The sequence below is a fragment of the Dicentrarchus labrax genome, unplaced genomic scaffold (genome assembly GCF_905237075.1).
Source record: "Dicentrarchus labrax unplaced genomic scaffold, dlabrax2021, whole genome shotgun sequence".
NCBI lineage: Eukaryota > Metazoa > Chordata > Actinopteri > Moronidae > Dicentrarchus > Dicentrarchus labrax.
This window is the reverse complement of record NW_026136711.1, coordinates 27,087,734-27,093,733: the sequence shown is the minus strand read 5'-3', so window position 1 is coordinate 27,093,733 and position 6,000 is coordinate 27,087,734.

The window sequence follows — 6,000 nt, the reverse complement described above, 5'->3', positions numbered from 1 at the left end:
GGGGCAGATCTAAAAAAAATGTTCAAGGGGTGGCCAGAGGGTGGCATGGTTAGTTAAAGGTGATTGCAGAAAAACATGTTGCAACATATATCAATATGAAGATATCTAAACTCAAAAACATTAAATTATTGTGTCATATTAGTACAGCACTGAATATTAATATCTAAAGGTTGCAAAAGAAATCAGTTGTTTTATTTTCAAATCTTGAGACATTTTTCCAAATGCAGTATTTTTTCATTGTACTTAAACTTAATCACTAAAATGACACTTTATTTTTTAGAATTCATCTAAATTAATTTGTTAAATATGAAAGAATATGGTATATATTATTATTATTATTATTAATATGATTCTGAAAATTATTAAATAAATAAACTCAATAAAGTATTTCTGATTCTGATTCTGATATGGCAAATGTAACCCAATACCAATGGGGAGATCTATAAAGAGGGAAACTTCAAGATTCATGAATGAAACTTATTAACAGGCAGGTCCAGGGCAGATGAGGTGGTTAAAGCAGTTTCAGCTCAACGGCACGGTGAAGCTGCTCAATCTGACTTCAATGATAAACACACCAACAGCAGCCAGTCTCTGGACCCTAATAGTCACTTTGAACCGAATATGAGGGTCCAATCTGGAGGAGAGAAACATCACATCATTTAGTCAGATGCAACTTTTATTGATGCTTGTTCAGTCAGTAAATTAAACCATATTGCAGTTTAATGAACTAAAACCTCAACTAGTCACTCTCAGGGCCTTGCTGGATGGAGTGTGGATCAATAATGATGGACCTTGCTCATGTCCATACATCTAGTCCTTCTGTGAGCAAATGGGATGTTTAGTTTCAAAGATATTGGGTTTGGGCACTGCTGTCACCGCATTCTTCTCTCTGTCTTGGAGATATTTGTAGAGGGGTTATGTAAATGTGATCCTTTGACTTAATCTTTGAAACACTCCTGTTGTCAGCTATAAACTAGATGACCTAAAAAGAAAAACGACAGCTAAAGAAAGACAAAGAAAGGACACTTGTATTATTCTGTATATTTATTTTAGACATGTATTGGTTATGTGAAATTAACTTTACCTTTATTGAGCAGTGGCAGTGCCAATGAGGGCAAACTCAAAGGGGAGAGACAGAGGTTTGACACTGAACAAAGGTCCCTGGGCTGGGTTGAAATGTTGCTGTTGTGTGAATCTGAAACAAACAGCCCAACTCTAACTTTATATATCAAAGTAATGACCTGGACCTCAGGTTCATTTTCAGTGCTAATCAATTGGTTAAAAAAAAGTCTGACAGGCTGTCCTCTGTCTGATATTATATATTTACATTGTCTCATCTTCAAGGCACAGTGAGCAGACCAGACAGGAGCACAACTTAATTAAGCTTTGAGAAAAAGGAGCCTTGTAGGCATGAATCTGTTGTGCTGCCAGGGGTTTGTAGTAAAAGATTACAAGCAAACCACAAAAAAAGTTAGTTTTTTTAACCACCACTGTATGTTTTTTTAAAACTGTACTTCTACTCTTTACTCAAGTATATTTTTGAGCTTGAGTTCTACTTTTTTACTTAACTACATTTGCAGTTATACCCGCATTACAACTCTGCTCTAAATGAATGAGTATATAGGGGGCGAAAGTGTGCGAGGTGCACCTCTGGTACATATGAATCAGACCTCTTTCGACCAGGCCTTCGCTACATGTGGATACTTTTTATACCAAAATCTTAAAAGTTTGCTTATAAAAACTGCTCTTCTAACCTCCACAGGCACAATGAAGAAAGTTGTACATATTACAGGTTAACATGTAATTAGCTCATGTTAGTTCATTTTTCATGTGTAACAATAATCAAATGGCATCTAAACGTCTTATAAACAAAAAAACTATTCATATATTCAAGTAATTATACACTAATAAAAATATACCAATGAATATTATATTCCATTTCTGCCAATCGATCCTCCTAAATGTTACACACTGGAGCTTTAAACTCAAACTGAAACAGAGCGGTCAGTCATGTAGTTATGCTGCGTCCTGTTTTGTTTTCTAATTTGTGGCTTTTGATCTATTGAGATCTTACATTAGTGGGCTTTACAAACATAATGCCAACTTCAACATTAATTACTTTCATAACGGCAGCAGTAATCACACCTTAAAGGACCAGTGAGTTGGATTTAGTGGCATCTAGTGGTCAAGTTGCCGATTGCAACTAACTGAACACAGCTGGTGTCTGTATTTGACAACCTGGGAATGAGAACGGGCTGTGGAGTGTGCCGGGGGAACTACGGTGGCCATGAAATTCACAAGACAAACGTGAAAGTCCCTCTCTACAGCCAGTGTTTGGTTTGTCCGTTATGGGCTACTGTAGAAACATAGCAGATCAACATGGCGGACTCACAGCTCATTCTAAGGTAACGAAAAACACAACGATTCCTATATTCAGGTGATTACACACTGATGAAAACATCCTCCTAAATGTTACACACTGGACCTTTAAAAAACAAAATAGTAAAAGTAATTTTACTTAACTTGAGTATAGATTTTCAGTGCTCTACCCACCAGTGATTGTTGCACACATACTTGCACGTGTCCAACAAACAGAACATGGTTTCATAACAAGCTTCTAGTTGCCCTGGCAAAAATCCTCCAATTGCACAAAACTGGAGGACAAATGCCCAGGTACACACACACACACACACACACACACACACACACACACACACACACACACACACACACACACACACCTAAACAGACTCATATGCACACATACACACACATGAGTGCACATCTGCCAAAATTTGTAATAGTTATTTGATCAGGTCATGTTGACAGATTGACCCCTTTAATGATAACCAGACGGACATCTTCTCTGTGCTCCCCAGGAGGCAGCAGGACGCAGGACCCTGACTTCCTCTGCGGTCCGTTAATAGCGAACACCGCTCAGGTCAAACAAATAAACACGCTGCTGACGACAAACACAAACTTCCTGTCACCAACTTTACCATTTGTGGAGTGTTTTTTTACCGTAAATAGACAGTATGAACAAAATGTTTTTCTGACCCTGTGACTCTTGATAAGGCAGTTTAGAATAAAAGGGCCAGTTCCAGTTTCTGTATGACGGACACTCGTTTACTGTAAAAGATGAAATAAAAAAACAGATGACGGATCAACTTTTTGTTGTAATGGTTTAAAAAAGCTTTCAAGTTCATGAGTTCATTTTTCTGTAGAACACGTATTCAAACTGTGTATTGATAATTGATGAAGAGGCTTCAGAAAGTATTCAGACCCCTTCACACACGTTATAGATTTGAGTTAAAATGTAGGAAATCCACTTTTTTGAGAATTACAGTAAGTTTACACACAAAAACGTATATTGTCAAAGCTAAAAACATGTTTTAATTACATTTTTTTGTTTGCAATTGTTTTTAAATAAATCATGTTGTCAAGAGCAGTGCAATAACAAATGATCTGAAGAGATTTTCATTCATTCAAATCTAACAGTTTGTTTAGGCTTTGATTTGCTTCCAATATGGATAAAAATGTGATTTATTTTTGATAAATTTGTATTTTCGTTTTGTTTTAAGTCTCATCTTTTACCCAAATAATGTACCAAACATTGGTCTGAATTCTCTCTGAAGCCGCTGTGTATTTATTGAATGAACTCATTTAAATTATTTGATCTCAGTTTTCCAGACAGAGAAGAAAACAAAGGGAATGACTGACTCACATTATCATGAATGAAATATAACAAAACCTGAACATTTAGACAGTCGAAGAAAGACTGCATATATTTTATTGTGTTCTCTGATATTTAATTCTGTAATCTTATAAACGTCTTGCAGAGAAAATAAATTATGAATTGACAGTTGTCAAGACAGTTTCAACTCAAGGTCCACTTACTTGCTCGTATGTGTCTTTTATATCTTGTTTTAATGTCTTTGTCTTACGTAAAGCACTTGGAACTGACTTGTTGTTGAGAGGTCCTCTACAAATAAACTTGCCTCATTCTGGAGCTTTTGACTGTATCATACAGTTTTCATCAGCATCTGCAGTTTGTTCAGTCTTTAGTGGATCTTCAGACGTTTTAACTTCCTGTTTTTGAATAAAGGAACTCAATCTGTTGATGAAGTCCATGTGATACAGTCAAAAGGCCATGAGTTATGATTGTTTTGTGAATGAAAACCCTTCTCTGTGACCTCTTTTATTCCTGAACTCCTGGTTTCTTCAATCCACACTTGTGTACAAGAAGAAAATGAACTTTTAACTCTTTAACACACTTTGTTTTGTACAATCAACTACACACTATAAGTGAATACAAATGACAGCAGCTAAATCAGGCCCCACAGAGGCTTAACTTAATGCTCAACAGAGGCAGTTAAAGTTTTATAGCGCTCTTTTGGAGAAAATGACTTCCGCTACGGTGAAATGATATTTACCACCCAATAAACTGTCACTGATGCATTATTAAGAGTAACTACACCCCACAACTTTTACAAGAAACAGTTAAACTGCTCTGAATATTCTTCTGATTATAGAAATCTAGGCCACGGAGATGTGAAACGCCTCCTTCCTGCTAACAACGCACAGTTTAAAAAAGAAAAAGAGGCACAACAAGTTTACAGCTGCAGAGATCAGAGTCCTCCACTGGGAGACCTTGAGGAGGTGGTTCATGGAAAAATCGATACGGTTAAATGAAATACAGTGGTTTGGAAAGAGTTTGAGAGATGGAGACAGAGAGAGGGGTGTACAAACACACACACACACACACTCACACACGCACATTTGTTGGTGTGATTACGCAGTGAGGGGTTAATGATCAGATGGACGGCCTCATCGATGTGTAATAACAACTGCTGCTTAGAGGTCAGTCACTCTGTGGCCCCAGTGGCCCCCAAAAATCATCTGACATGGACGCAGTGTGAGCCTATGCACACGCAAACGCCAGACACAATGTACACATGTAGTTCATACGTCAACATTTTTGTTTGTTTGTTTTTAATTTCTTTATTGATTGACACAGGTTTAACTGATATCACATTGTGATATTCCTTGACGTACTATTATTGTTAAAAAAAAAACCAAAACAAGTTTTATTACCAAGGAAAAGTCGGAGTATAATCCCAATATTACCGTTTTTTTATTTATTTTTCAGAATCCCAGCAGTCCACTCTGTCTCCCCTCTGCCCTCGCTCATAAGAACTGGGGCAATGTTTACAGTTTTACCCCCTTAGACAGCACACACACACACACACACACACACACACACACACACACACACACACAATGATAAATAAATGGGGCAAAACCATTAACAGTGGTGGAAAGTACTCAAGTACTGTAGACCTACAAATCCAATTTGGAGGCATTTACATTTATTTGATGAACTACTTTTTTTTCAGATTAATAATACAAAATACAATGAAATACAAATGAATTATGATGTATTATCATAGGTTAAAATAAGACAAAAATTAAATTAGAATTATCTCCACCTTTACCAGCTGTGACATTAAAGGACCAGTAGGAATTGGTGGCATCTTGCAGCATGGTTGCTGATTCCAGCGCCCTCGTCCTTGCCCTTTCCAAGTATGTAGGAGAAACCACGGTGGCTGCAAAACATGCGAAGAAGAACCAGTGTTTGGTTTGTCCATTCTGGGCGACTGTAGAAACATGCTGGTTAAACAGCCTCTATGGAAGAGGACCGGCTCCCTCTGTAGATAAAAATATCTCATTCTAAGATAAAAACACAACAACTCTTTTTTTCAGGTGATTATAAACTAATGAACACATACCTATGAATATTTAAATATCAAACATTGGACCTTTAAAGTGATGCTTATATACTAATGCATCAATAAATATAATCCAATAATTTAAAAGCTGTTATTAAATGGGCCATTCTACATTTAAGGTCACAAAATAAATATCTAGTTCACACAAAATGTAATTATGCTGCTATTTTGCTCGTCTATATTCATCAAGATAGATTATAGATAGATTATA